Below are 15,439 nucleotides of genomic sequence, written 5' to 3'. Positions count from 1 at the left end.
AGTCTTTATCTCTAGTCATTTGAAGTGTGTGTGTGTGTGTGTGTGTGTGTGTGTGTGTGTGTTTGTGTGTTAACATTCCAAACATGCAGAATGCAGTTACAGCACTTTTGGAGCTGTTCACTGTGATGATTTGGGTCCACTTGATTCATTTCTTGTGCAGCCTCCTTTCTCCTTTCCTTGCTTTGCACAGTGATTATTTTAAGCAGGTGCTGAAAACTACTGTCCTTTTTTAAAAAAGACTCCACTACTTATGGAAGCACTGTTAATGCTTAGCTCAGAACTGTAATTATTTATCCAAACTCTTTCTCTAAGTGGACTTCTTGGGGAGTAGAAAGTGCATCTCATTAATTTGGGGATGACTAGTGTGCTGCATCAGAGCCCAGGGATGTTCATTGAGTGAATGAGTGAGTGGTGCTGCTTTATTGGTAATCAAGACTACAGGTGAAGGTGTGTTTCTTGAAATATTTACAGGGAAAGGCAGTTTACCCTGCAGGACATCTTTCTTTCAGGCTGCAGCTCTTTGGAAGCTGTTAACATTAGTGCCTCCCCTGCCTCTGTGGAAGGGAATACTTCACAAGAATGTTGTCACGCCTTGTTCTGTGAGGATCAGGCTTGTCATTTGGTGGAACTTCTTCTTGGTGATTTGTCCTAGATGTTTTCTAATCTGATTCCAATGTGAAAATTATGGTGGAATGATAGGGAAAAATATCTCTCCAGCCATCTATCTTTTTATGTCATTTTTGTGCAGTTTAATTCTCCAAAGGACCCTTAAGGTCCAATGTATAATTATAAAGACAATAGGTGCATTTTAAGCTTGAGTTTCTTCACTATTTTTCCTTTCCCAAAGCATGTAGAATCATATCATATGTTGACTTAATCTTTCAAATATTCAGAAGCTAAGAAATTAGAGTAAGAAAGTACATCCAATCCTTGCTTAGGAAGGCAGTATTACACAGTGAGTTCAGACACCATGGAGCCTGATTGCTGAGAGTATAGCCCTGCTCCTGCTAGCCATGTGGTCTTGGACAAGAAATTGAAGCTCACCAGGCCTCAGTTGTCCTATCCATAAAGTGCTGTAATAAGGGCATCTCCTCGAGCTGTTAAGATGATAAAACTGGCTGTGATGAAATGCTGTAAATGACCCTGTTCCATGTTGAGTGCTGTAAGCGCTGGTGTGAGCTCAGAAAGCAATCAGACAAAATAAAAATAAGGTTTATCCCATCTTTCAGCATTTTATCCAGTCTACCCTTTCCAAAGAGGAAAAAAACCCTTGTATAAACATATGTCACTGTATTGTTAGTGTCAGTGTTAGTCCGCTGTATTTTTGGAAAGCAGCTGAGTATGAGGGCACTGAAACCTTCCTGGCTGTCTTCTGGTCCTCAGTGCAGCAGTGGCATGGCCTCCCAGCCAATCTCATCCGGTCGTGATCAGCAAATGTCTGCCCCTGTACTGGGATCTCACTTTTAGGCAAAATCTACAGTTTTCTCCAATTCAGCTTTAAATTCTTCGTCCAAATTGTGCTCTCCCACTGCCAAGGGACTGGTAGGGAGCTTGCATCACAACAGTTATCTTATGCTTGAGCTATTTCCTGGGATACTGTCACACCATCTATACAGCTGCCAACCTTGCTGAATTCCTTTCTAGTTGACCACCCATGTTTTCTATAGTATTTCAGTTTCATAAACCTCTGTGACATATAGAATATTCCCAAGCTGTTAGGGATAGACTCTTGATTTACCATTCCTTTTCCATTGTTCAGTCTATTTGTTTTAACATTAGTGTTTGGAACGTTTTCCATTTAGCATCTGCCTGGGCTGTTACCAGCTCACATGTCAGGGTCCAGTCGTTGAGGTTTAATCAGCAGCACATGGAAGGCTGTGTTTTGCAGATGTAAGGCGTGGCTAGTGGGCCTTTGAAATTTATGTTGACTTGTTTTTTAATTTAGTCATTGCGCCGGCTAGTTTTATTTCAACTTGGCACAAGTTAGAGTCACCCGAGAAGAGAGAACCTCAGTTGAGATAGTAACCCCAACAAATTGGCCTGGGGGAAAGCCTTTGGTGCATTGTTGATGATTGGTGTTGGAGGGCCCGGCTCAGTGTGCGCCACCCCTGGGCAGGTGGTCATATAAGAAAGCAAGCTACGCAAGCCATGGGGAGAAGGATGGACTGTAGTTGGGACCTGTGCACTGAAATAGACCCTTTCTTCCCCGATTAGCTTGTGGTCATGGTATTTTGTCACAGCAATAGAAACCCTAAGTGCAACAGCCATCTTGGGCTAGATAATGCTGTCCGTGGGAGACTTTTGTGCACAGTGTCACATCCTAATCTTGTATCTGTTTCTAGCTGAGGGTTTGTCAGATTCACAGGGGGATGAGGCACAGGAGTCCAAAATCCAAATCTCCTCATTAGCACTAGACTTACTGTCAATACAGACCAGTCCTGGGCCACACCAGGAGATGTGACAACCGAGAAAAGGGTGTCAGAGATGCACACCTCCCACTCCGGAGCATCAGTGCTCTGCAGGGGCCCATGGCACTGTGGGTGTCTGAAGAGGTGGATTCAGTTGTGCAGGCCACACTCCACCAAACAGCAGCCTGAGTAATAAAAATGACTTTTTGTGAGAGTGAAGATTAAATAAAGGTACATTGTGACCGGTCACAATTTCTAAACAAATCTTCCTGACTGATTGGGGCCTGACACTGCCAAAGCTGCTGCTATTACTGAACACGTGGGAAAAAACAAGACAAGATGAGATAACAGGGTTCTCAGATGCTTTCCTTGGAGTTGCTGGTTCTCTCTAGGGTGTGATGAGCACAGGTGTGATGCTCTTAGGCTGAGCCCTACCATGTTACCCAACAGCTGCTGCTGTGCTCAAGGCTCACCATTTCTCTAGTATTTAGCCTTTTATCTGTGTGCAGTGGTGGGTTTTGCTGGCTCTTCAGACATTATCTTCTTAAGTCCGTAGCTGTGATAAGTGGGAAAAGAATGTTTCTTTTAAATTCTTTAAATTTAGCATATGTGCTCTGCCACATCCACACTTAGGTGGTAATAGAAATACCATGGAAAAGTAATCCATGGACTTGTAGCGCTGTGGGGCCCTAAGGTTTCCTTCTCTTGTCCCTCCTGCAGAGATGGTTAGGAGAATGGAAGGCTTCTCCAATTTGAGTTGATAAGCTTGCTTGCAGTAAAATGTCAATTCTTTTTTAGGCTCCAGATCACACTATAATAAATGTGAACGTAAGCAATTGTGTGAGTGCTTTCTAAGCAGTGCTCCCATCAACCATCATATGCATTCTCTTATTTAGTAAATGCCAGTGAAAGCTGAGGAGGAGGCAGTGCCATTTGTATGATGTGGTGTCCAGCAGCTGAGCAGGCTTGCCCAGTGACCAGAGTCAAACGAACTCAATCTCCTGGATGCCACAGTGACCTTCCCTGGTTCAAGATGGGTGTGTGCTAAGAATGCAACAGCCTTGCTAGGACAGACTGGGCAAGTCAGTGTCCCTGCCACTTGAGTAGGCTCTGGTTTTAGAGGGTTCTTTCGTTGTCCTGCTACGAGTCAGGACCATACAATTAAGACACATCCAAACAACTATGACAGGATTTATGCTTAAGAAAACATTTGATTATCAATTCAGGTAGTAAGACACATGGGAGAAAGCTAATACAGAAATAAAAAAATGGGCGTGGATTGCTAAGGAAGCGCTGAGTGAGGTTTAAAGAGCAGATGAAGTCCTGAGTGAATGTGTGTTCTTGACATGAGCACAGCCATGCCAAGGAACCATTGCCTCAGATCCATGGAAACAGGCAAAGCCTTCCTTGGGGTGAGGCTCAGAGAAATCCTTTCTCTGGTCTGAGTTCAAATGTTGGCAGTGTGTGCAAAAACCATCAACCATAGTGTCCCTCTCCCCAGTGACTGCAGCCTGAGGCTGTCCGACTGAGACTAGATAGCCCCTCCCAGTATTCTATATGTAAGAGTGTAGTAAGAGTACAGGTTATTTTGTAGTTGGTGCTGCTCCAGCAAAGCTTGCCCCCTGATCCAGCTAGTCTGTGTCTGTGTGTCTGTACTTTCTTCACAGCCAGATTTCTAGGACCAAGCCATGCAGGACACAGCTGATGGATTCTGGTCACCTGGGCTCCAATCCCAGCTCTACTTCTCGTTGGTGCCAGGCTGGTCATTCAACCCCTCTATGCTTCAGCTTCCTCTTCTGAAAACTGGGACACCAAGACATGCCCACAGGCTTGTTAAGTGAGTTCACACCTATGAAAACACCAAATAAAGGCCAACTTGTAGAATTTTCATATTTTAGGCATTAAGAAAACATTTTTACAACTGGAATATCAAAAGAGATGGAAACCCTGAGGAATACTCTGGCTTTAACAAGGTGAGTTCCTGTATAGAAAGTGGCCCATTTGACAGTCAGATGCTGTCTGGCATTAGGGTGCTGCTGTTGGGACAGATGCACCTCTGCTTCACCTGGGGAAGATGTGTAAAGGCACCAAGACTTTTGGTGTTTTTTTTATTGTGCTAAATTAAATCCGCATTCCTTTCTTCCTGTCTCCGTCAGTGTGTTGCTTTCTCTTATGCTGTGGTCTGTAAATGTATTTTTCTTCCTAATTTGGCTCTGTTTTTAGATCTAGCTGTGAATTCTTTATTCTCTCACATAGACATATGACAGTGGGGGAGGAGAGCATGCATATTTCCTAAATTTTCACAAGAAATCTGTCTTGCTATCTCCAAAGAGCGGAAATTTAGTGAGGAACACCCAGTAGTCTCAGCTCCCTTCAAACTGTATTCAGTAGCATGTTCAGTATGCCACACACGGACCAGTCAGACATTTGTGATGAGCACAGTGAAGGCTTCGAAGGTGTGAGATGGGGTGGACCTATGTGTGCAGAAGGAAGTCCACATCCTTGGGCAACTCTGGGAGCCATCTTTGTTTATACCTCACCCATATTCACTGCATTTTTACCATACAGGTTTCTGGAACCTACTTTGTCCATAGTGTTGCTAGAATCCCATGAGTCGCATTCCTGGAGACAGCCCTAACCAGCCACTGCCAGGAAGGGGGGTACGATTCCCAGCCTCCTCACTGTGGGGCTACCGCATTCTGGGACACACAGTCTGAAGCTGCTCAGAGTTCCCTCTGTGATCCAGCATCATCCATCACTTCACGGCTGATGTAATGAGACCCCTTTCCTGCCTAGCCACCTCCTGCCCCTGTCTGTTCTCCCTGAGTTCCCTAGCCCCTTCCACTTACTTCCAAAGTGCTTGGTTCTAGGTCTCTCTTTGAGGGCTTCTAACCTGAGACAGTTTGTACACTTGCCAAAGCAAAAGTCTAAATTTTGTTTTGCCAAAACCACTGTGGACCCTAAGTTGAGAAGACACATTTTGCCAAACTCCCGGGCAAACATTTGGAGCTAAGCTCATGTGAATGTGTACCGATTAGGACACAGTCCTTTGGAGGAGTGATATGGGATCACAGCCACCTGATTTCTTCCTGATCTGTCCTCCCACAATGCAGCCTAGCCAGTTTGTATGAGAGGGTGGAGAGGATAGGAGCTCAGCATGGTATGCTCAGCACACTGTGAACTTAATGCTTCCTGAGCATGGATAGGCCCCGCAACTGCTCCTGCCTACACTGTCTTTTGAGGTGGGTAGTTGGTTGGTTTGGTTTGGTTTCTTGAGCCGGGGAGGGGGCCACACTCTGTAGTCCACATTGGTCTGGAGCTCCCTGTATAGCTCAAGTGAATCTTGAACTCATGGAAGTCCTCCTTCCCTAAGCCACCTGAGCACTGGGATTTCAAGTGAGAGCCACCATACCAAGCCATCTCTTCTATTAAAAGGCCTAGCAGGCAAAGGTTTGTGGTTTTCTAGCACTAACCTGAGTTAGCCAGCCAGTATTCCAGGCTGAGAAAACATTTCCCACTAATGGTTAAATCAAGTTTTACATTAAATTACTTTAAGAAAATAAGGGGACTCTTTGCAGCCTCTTCTAGCCTATCTTCCTGTCCCTTGGCAGTGTAAGACCTAAACTACACGTCCAGCTAGGCCCCTGTCCTTTCTGTAATCTCCTTCCTCATTTCACTTTATCACGTTTGGAGGCTCTAATTCACAGGACACCAAAGGAAGCTATGTGACTGTATCCCAGCAGATTAGTGTTGGAAAAAAAAAATGCAAACCTGGTAGAAGACAATACATTTGATTCCACACAAGTGGTGGCCTTTATCCTTCATAAGGCAATTCCTCAAAAGTGCCTGTTTTTGTTTTTTGAAACACACAGTCTGTGGGCTGTATAGCCATTCATGTCTAGCCACAGGAACTCAGACAAAGAAGCCATGGCGATGTTCTTATTTACAGAGGTTGCCGTCTGAGAAATTATGTCTGCTCTTGCTCAGTAATTAGGAAAATTTAGGGCCCTGGTACTCGAAAGTCTTGCATTTAGGGTTGTATGTTATCTGTGTTTTCATGAGAATTTGTTGGATTTCTGTCGTTAATAACAGACATAAACCCAGCAAGCAGCAGGGCATGCGTTACATTTAATCAATTTGCTATTTGTATTCATTATGCATGTCCTCCATTTTGAGTCATGAAAAATTGAAAGGCCATTGCAAATAGAAAGAGCATCATGGATTACAAATGATGTAACAAGAGCAGAAGCACTATTAATTGGTCAATTGTGCTTGTCAACCCATTTAAAGTGATTAAGCCAGAAAGATTAGAAAGGACATGAATGTGACTGGGAACAGGAGCCCAAGAACACTGGGGATCCATTCAGTCGTTGGTGCCCAGAAGAATGTAACAAAATCAAGTGGTGTTTATTCCAATTTTATTCAACGAATAATGGATGAGTACATTCCGTGTGCCTTAGACAGTGATAAACACAGCAGAAAACAATGTAAATGCAGTCTGTGACCTCAGGATGACATTTCAGTGTGTTCAGAACAGATGAATGTACAGTGTGATTCCCAATGGTGTAAGGCCACAAACCCAGCAGAGGCTAGGGGTGCATAAAGCGATGACTTAGGAGGTGTCTTTGGGGAAGTATCTGAAAGGAGGTTAAATGAAGATCTAAGGATGAGAAAATTTGGGCCCAGCACCCCAGTCTCCTCCCATCATTAAGAAAGAAAGAGAATTTCTGTGCAGATAATACCTGATGTGGATGGCTTTACTTGGGATTTCATATTTTACAGAGTCAAGGAAGGGGAACATGTGGTAGGAAGTAAATTTAGGTTTAGTCTCTTCCTGGGCTGGTGGATGGCCCAGCCTCCCTCGTGATGCTGGGAGGTAGCAGCAGCCCACGGCACAGCCAGCCACATAACCGCGAGGGTGTGTGTTGGTTCAGACCATTCAGCATAGCCCATAAGATACTCAACACTATCTTAAAAATAGGTTCTGTGTTGGAGAACTTGGCCCAGCGTTAGGCTAAGGGAAGTTCTCTGCAGAGTTAAGATAGGAGCCAGTAGGTTAAGTGTACTCAAGGCGTTCCTAAGTTATTCATAACTTCCTGTGGTTTGCTGGGATGGAACCCCTTCATAAACTGACATGACATTTTGTTTGATTTTGTTTGTCTGTCTATGGGATTAGGTGAAACTCAACCCAATGGGATGACTTCCCAGGATCAGAAAACTCACCTCATCACTTCTCTTGTGTGGACCCTTCTGTAGTAGCAGTTCTGTTTAAGTAAACTCGTGGCTTCATTTACCACTGTAATCATGTCCTTCACACTCCATCACAGTGTACAGAGGCGATGAGACTGGCTTCTGCTTCTCCTTCACGCTACCCTTTCCCAGCTTTTGGCTTGTCTCACCTTCAGGCTCATCTTGCCCCTGCACCTGCACCTCTGCTGTCTGTGATCCTCAGAAACCCAGTCCTCAGTGCCCAGATACCTTCTCAGGGAGCCCTCACCATGCTGCCAGGGCTCCTTGCCCAGGTCCTCAACAGAGCTTTGCTTTGCTCTCCTCACTGTGTCTGTTACAGCCTGAAAAATGTACTATCTGCTAACCCAATTCCCAGCATCTTCTCAGAGTGTTCTAAGTGCCATGAACTCAAGTGTATGTTGCTCAAGTTCAGTATTGTGTCCACATGCCTTCCACAGTGCCTGCCCCATTGAGGGCCTCAAGAAGCTGGAATGGAAAGTTTGGGCTGTTGGGTTTCTGCTTTTGTGTATAGAGAGTGATTTTAATGTTTTCCAGAGACCCACATAGAAGAAATGGATATTTATTCTGACCAGCATTCTCCATGGTGACCAGGTGGCATTAATATTTGTGCTGTTTTGCTTCACACAGTACAATCTATTGGCATAACATTTCTAAACTCCATACTGTGCCTTTTAAAAATATTGACTCTGATTAAAGTGCTGTGGCACTGTCTTTACAAGATGAGCCCAACCCAGGTGAGGCATGGCATCTGAGTACCACAGCAACAATATGGTTGACAGTCTATGACTCCGTAGACATTTTGGCAGAAGGAGGTGGTGTGGTATGGTAGTATAGTATAGGATTCCAAGTACTTTGCAGATATATCATTCATATAACTCACAGTGGACCTGTAAGTCCATCTTGTGCCTGACCCCATGGCAGGTGCCAGACATGCCAAATAGAAGGGCCATACTGCCCAGCTGCTGGCAAGAGCAGGCAGTCATTGAAGTTGTCCCTGTACCCACCCATACCTTAGAAACACTGGGACCAAGGCCTCCTCTCAGGCCAGCTCAGGTAGAATGTCTGTGACAGGGGTTTCACATCTGTCCAAAGTATTTCAGCTTCTAAGCTCTGCTTATAGGCAGCCAGGTTGAGACCTCAGAACAATGGCTGCATAAAAAAACAAAACCACAAAGCAGCAGAAGATGGAAGCCATGACTCAGGCAATGGTGACGTTTCTCCGTGGTGTGTAACTACACACGGAAAGCAGGGTTTCTCATGCTCCAAGCCTGGTTGTATAAATGTTGTACTTGCCTAGATCCCACCCCAAAGAACTGATTTTAAAATTGCACATAGCATTCATTAAACAATGATTTTTCTCTATATGGGGCCAAATGAATGATCATGACTTACTTATAAGCCAAGTATTGAATGTCACTAAATCAGATAATTTTTATTATCTGATAGCCTTTCCTAATTAGGGAAGCAAGTGTGTCCAAGGTGTGACCATCAAAGAGGAGGGATCAGGATGCATTGGGAAGCTGTTTTAAAAGTACAGGACAGCTTAATGTCAGTGAGAGGGGTTGAAAACTCTACCTCTAGATGGTCTGCATCTTGAAAAAGTTTAGACCTGGTGTCAGGTACATTTTTCGGTTGGCCATGCTTTTGAAGGTGAGGATGGCCGCAGCCTCTGTGACGGTCCAGCACAGTGATAACTGTGGTGTTTATGTGTACTGTCTGCAGTCCAGTACACCCTTCACAGTAGCTGACCAGCATGTGCTAAGAGATCCCTCAGCCAGTGTTTCCACCCTGGGAATTCACAGGACACCTGTGGCACTTAGGGGGCAGTGCTGGTGGCCAGCTCTTCATCCCCCTGGCCTCCTTGAATGATACAGATGGCAGAGGCATAGTTTTAAAGAAACCATGGACTTAATCATTAAAGAACACAGCATTTTACCAAATATAAGGATAAGCCAGGAGGACCATGGGAACAATGCCAAGTGGATATTACAGCCCCTTGTTGGGAAAGAAGACAGCCATCAAGCTAGGGTCACAGGAAGAGCGTCTCAGAGCAGGTGGCTTCTGGGGGGCAGGGAACCTGTCAGTTGGTGGCTCTCAAGACCATGCTCCTCCCTATGAAGAACAGTTTTGCATGTACAAATGTCTGTATGCTGGAGCCATGTAGGAGCTTGAAACATGCCTGTGCCTAAGATGCTTGCCTAGGAAGTGGGTGAGGATGGGGCTGGGCATAGATGTGTGTTTGGATGAAGTCTGGGGTGAATCTCATGTGTAACAGGTCTGAGAAGTGCTGGCATCTTCCAGGTGAATGACTGAAACAGATAACTAGGGAAGTCATCATGGGGACACACATCCCAGTATCAGCAAAGATGAACACATGCCCAGGCAAACGTCCCTTCCCTTTGCTGACTTCTTGATTCCTAGCCCTGCAGAAATGGCACAGAGTAGACCAAGTAGCCAGGGGGATGTGGATTTCACGTTTCTGCACACACTAAGCTTTCTGGTCCCTCCTGAGTCAGCTGCAAAGCCAAAGTGTGCAGCTCGACTGTGAGTGCACCTGGAGGGGAGCTTGAGAGCTCCAGGGCATCACATGCTGTGGCCTGGATTTCACTGCAACGTTCCAGGAAGCCTTCTGTTTGTCCCCAAACCATGTGTGTGATGTCACACCTCCATCTTCTCCAGCACTCCTGGAACCGATCCATAAGGACCTCCACCTTGCCCTTCTTCCATGAGGCCACTCTCCTATCAAGGTCATCCTCTTTCCTCATGTCATTTCCTTGTTTCCAGTGGTTTTTATTTCTCATTACCACCAGAGTGGAAGTCTAGAGTGTGAGTAAAAAGGTATGACTAAGGAAATGAAGTAAGGGAGCCACTTTGTCCTTAACTGCATGGCGGGGAATAGTGGTGGTCAGCAACCAGAGACGGCAAAGCGCCTACCCTAGGGGCCTCAGCATGGGAGATGGCCTCAAGGATGCTCTTAGGGGTCTGCTCCCAGCCCCTTGACCTCCTTATGCCTACCATGGATACTGCAGTAGCTCTGGCACTGTATCCTTATGTCGTCATGTTGGAAAGTCACAGGGAACTAATCTCTAATCCTCTAATCTCAGAGGACAAAGTTTCCAAGATCAATCTGTCTTGACTCTGCAACAAAGGAGGGGACGTACCATGATGTGATACCTTCCTACTTAGCTGTAGGGCACGCTGGAGGACTGGGTATGCTTTGACCTCTGTCTGCCATCCCCTGTTAAAGGAGGTTCTTCTCCAGCTGGTCCTCTACCTGTCCTGGGCTGCTGGCAGCCCCACACCTGTGGAGGCTGATATCGCTGGCTCTTATCCTTTCCCTTGAGCCTGGTAGTAGTTACTTTTTTATCACTGTGGCAAAACACCTGACCTGGGCCCATATGGGACTCCAATCCTGGCCATTCTTCACTTGTACCCCCTTTCTACACAGTTTAGACCTATACACCCTGAGAATGGCTTAGAGTGCAGGTTCTGTGCCTAGAGTTAGCTCCTCGTGTTTCTCTGACACCTGTCCTTTGACTACATGCAGCCCCAGGGTCTTCACATAGTTAGCACTCAAAAGACTGTCCAGTGACTGGGTCCAAAGAAAATGATAAGAACCAGATAATAGGAAAAAAACCCATAAGTTTCTGGGTTAAGAGCTAAGGTTTTTTGGCCCAAGCTGCTGCCTTCATCATCTTTGGGTTCCTTGGACAAGAAAGGACCATCATCCCTGCTGCCCTCACCCTGAGAGGATGACCAGCCCACCCCAGCCTTTTCTGCATCTATGCCACACTACACAGATTCATGCAGCATTCATTCATCACCTTCACCCGTCTACTCATTCATCAAGTCTATTGAGCATAAATGTCCCCATGGCAACCACAGTGAGTGGAACAGACAAAGTGCTGCCCTCCTGTTACTGCAAAAGAAGCCGACCACATCAACTCATAGACAGGATGAAGCCATAGAGGAGTGCAGAAAGAGGGAATGGATGAGACAGAAAACAGAGGTAAAGCACCCCATCAGCTACAACCACCATCTTCCTTCCTAGCAGAGTGCCAGTGGCACTAGGATATCACCAGCTTGGCGACGTCTGGACCTATAAGATAGTCACTCCTACCCATAGATCCCAGATAGCCTTCACAGACCAAAGGGTCCTTCCAGTCCTCCCCAAGTTGGCTCAAGAGAAAATGTGGGACTTTCTCAAGCCAGTGAGGTAAAGGTAACTGCTAGGAAGTCAAGGCATTCTAGGAACCGTATCCCAGGTTTAAAGAGAAAGCCACAAGAAAGGCCACTCTCTTCTTTGTGTGTTGTGTCAACTATATGCGATGTCTATAGTGTTGTAGTCCACAGGCAAAGCTACCCCGTATTCTTGTGAACAGAGAAAGAGCTGCATCCCTTGGGGCCCCCATCTGTGGGCTAGTGCACACAGCCCTGGAGCTCCCTAACTTTCTACCCATGTGACATGAGGGATTTTTCATAGCCCATTAAACGCAGCTGGACACATCCCCCTCTCTCCCCTCAGTGCCTGTTGTGCAGTGGGTGTACCATATTTTTGAAGTGAGTATTGTGTCAGTGTCCCAGTAGCAGACCTGGCAATGAGACTTCATGTGTCAAATGAAGGGAATGATACAGAAGACAAAAATAAGGGAGTAGATAGAAATAGGACAGAGGCGGGTGAAGGGGCAAAGCAGTGGAGCTGGGCAGTTCTCTTCCCCCCCCCCCCATGATACACACATTTCTCTGGCTTAAGGGTATTCCAGGGAACACAGACACCTGGGCCTTCCTCAGAGCAGCTCACGATCAGACACTAATCAGTAGCAGAAGTATGTGCTAAAGCAATGGCAGGAATTAACCAGGACCTGGCTGGGCCACCAGCACTGTGTGTGTCTATTAACTGTAACTGACTCTCTTAGCATTTCTACTGCCGTGGTGAAACACCATGACCAAAAACAACCTGGGTAGACAAGTGTTCATTTCACGTTACAGGGCAGTAACCTAGACTAGAAGCCATGGAGGAACACCACTTCCTGGCTTGTTTCTTATGGCTTGCCCATCCTGTTTTCTTACACCACCTAGGACCAGTTTCCCAGGGGTGGCACTACCCACAGTGGGCTGGGCTCTCCCACATCAATTATCAGACCAGAAAATGACCTTTTTTTCTTTTTTCTTTTTTTCTTTTTTTTTTTTTTTTTTTTTTTTGGTGGGGAGGAATTTTCTCAGTTGAGGGTCTCTTCCCAACTGACTCTATCTGTGTCAAGATGACACAAAAACTAGCCAGCACACCATCCAGCAGACAGCAAAGCCTAGGCAGCCTCCAGGGGCTGCTGCCTGCTCAGGCTGGCCAAGAGGAGCTTGCCTCTATTGAAATGCAAAAGGACATTTTGCATATCAAAGAGCATTATTGTGCTTCCCTATGCATCTCCAGATTCTTGCAAGACTTGAAGCCCAGCTCATAATTTGATGATAAAATATTGATTATTTATCTACAGCTGCATGCAGAGGTCCATAGCACATAAATGGGACACCCACCCTGCATTATCTTGTATTTTAAGTCAATATGAAGATGGATATTCTACCCGAGACACATTTTGATAGAACACTTTCATCAATAAAAGACAATAATGTCAGAGTGCACCAGTCAGCTCCTGCTGTTGGTCTAGGATCTGCTTCTCCACACACCAGCTGGTTTCAAGAGAGGCTTCCAAGCTCCAGCAGCTCCTGGTCAGTCTGCATTTTTCTTTATTTAAGTCACGTGAGGGGGAACTGTCAGGGGAATGGTGGGTTGTCAGGGAGCTGCCCACTTACTCCCACACCCCAGTTGAGAGGGAATGAAAATAAAAGCAAATGCAACCTACAAACCTGGGAGAGTCTTCACTGGCCATCCTTAGTGATGTGCTAGTCTTCTGTTTCCAAGACGAAAGAGCAGAAGTGTGGACCGTCCCTGGACTGAGCATCTTCCGTGCTTGCCCATCGAGCAGGTATTGCCACTTGAAGCTGAGATAGTACCTCCTTCAAATCTTTTTCTTTAGTCTGTTCTCAATTGCTTATTGGGTATGAACTTTACAGGCATTACCTGTATTAGTGACTAACAGTGGAGCTGGAGAGTACTGTGTCTTCCCTAGACTACAATGAGAGCCACCCATAATGTGGTAGAACTGTGGCCCTTGTGGCCCTATCCAAGTTAGCTGTCAGCTCACACATCTCTGTGTTTGTGCACTGGCTTGGTGATCTAGCAAGTGTCAGGATTTCTTTTAGTTTTATGGAATGACTCACTTCCCTTCTGCCAAAAAGGGAAATACAGACACTCAGAGGTCTTTAGCTTCATTCACTGCTACATGCCCAATGTCAGAATGCTGGATTAATTTACCTATCTGCTTCACTCATTTGTCCCACAAACTCATCTGTGACTATGCAATAGGACTCCGGGATTTACCAGTGAACCAAATAGGAATTCAAGCGGGTTCTCAAGAAATAGCAGTAATGAATAACTACTAGCTAGAGTGAGTAGTAACTACACTAGAAGAAAGCAAGCAATATAAAAAGGCTGAAAATTGCCATTTTGAACAAAGAAAGTAAATGTGAGCCAAACCCTGTGAGAGGTCAGGGAGCGAAGCAGCAGCTGTAGAGAGGAAGGAAGGTATCTCCAGGCACTTGCAGGAGCCAGTGCCAGCATCCTGAGGCAGGGATGTGCCTGGCTTGAGGAAAAATGAGTGGCTGGGATGAAGTATGTTGAATGTTCCTGAGTAAATTAGAGAATGAGTCTAAGGTTCATGGGTCCTCTTACCCATCCCCTTCACTTGGAGAGTCTCTAGACAGAGTAGATGAGAAAGGACAGCATCCTGGTTACTGCTGATGCAACCAAGCCCAGCATTTTTCAGGTAACAAAGCCACTTATAACTGGCAATGTCCTGATTAGATACAAACTCCAAGCCTGAGACACTTGGGGGGCTTTGCCATGATGGGGTCAGAGGACCCCCTGTTGGCTAATTCTGGGGCCCTGGGAAATATAGCCTTGGGGCAAAGTCTGGAATCTGTCTATGCAAGGTAGGCTTGCAGAACTGGCAGGTGAGAAGGAACCTTTCAAATTTGCAATTTTCAAGTGTCAGAATGATATTGTGCCGCTCCTCTGACACCTGGCATGGGAAGCAGGTCTTTCTGGTTTCCATCAACACGTCGACTGTGTGAGGTTGACCTCTGCACTCTCACCATCCAGACCCAGACCGAGAATGCCAGCTCCAATGCCGGCTTCCACAGCACCCCACCCCACACACCCAAGGATGAAACCAAAGGTCTTCACGGTGCTTCTAGAAGATTCTGTTTGAATCAGATGCCCTCCCAGCACCTCACTTCAAGGTGCTAGAGAGACAGAAACACACAGGCTGTCCTCTGAAAGGCAAGTAATATGCCAGACAGGGATCCCTTTAATTTAGCCCATACATGGTACACTCCGTGCTAAGACAAGACACTAGGAGCAGGGCAAAGACTCCCCACCCAGAAAAGATAGGTATTCACCTGTGAGCATCCGTGTATGGCCCATGACATAAGAAGCAAGAATAGCCAAGATGAACAGACTCTAGCTTGTGGAGAGATTTGTCCTAGAGGGCAAAGGTCACACATACAGTGGGACAAACTTTTCAAAGGACTACTTCTGAAATTGCTAAGGGCCACTAGGAAATAGGTATTACAGCAATGAGTGTAGGGCAAGGTAGGGATAGGCAGGACCCAAGAGCAGGAAGGAGCCGCCTGCCAACAGGCAGAAAAAGTAGCTCCAGCAAAAG

At 45.9% G+C, this 15,439-nt stretch overlaps 1 protein-coding gene across 13 annotated transcripts in view; it reads left to right on the top strand.

Moving 5' to 3' along the window:
- C10H16orf78 (chromosome 10 C16orf78 homolog) overlaps nt 1-15,439 on the top strand; it is a 115,432-nt gene that overhangs the window by 34,852 nt on the left and 65,141 nt on the right. For 6 of the 13 annotated variants that reach the window (XM_060392288.1, XM_060392284.1, XM_060392280.1 and 3 more), the window contains exon 2: nt 4,076-4,381. The exons of the other annotated variants lie outside the window; for them this stretch is intronic. The gene's annotated coding sequence lies outside the window, so the exon portion shown is untranslated. The remainder of the gene's footprint in view (nt 1-4,075; nt 4,382-15,439) is intronic. 13 annotated transcript variants of the gene reach the window in all.

The sequence above is a fragment of the Meriones unguiculatus genome, chromosome 10, assembly GCF_030254825.1.
Source record: "Meriones unguiculatus strain TT.TT164.6M chromosome 10, Bangor_MerUng_6.1, whole genome shotgun sequence".
Taxonomy (NCBI): domain Eukaryota; kingdom Metazoa; phylum Chordata; class Mammalia; order Rodentia; family Muridae; genus Meriones; species Meriones unguiculatus.
This window is presented reverse-complemented; position numbering and strand designations above follow the sequence as displayed.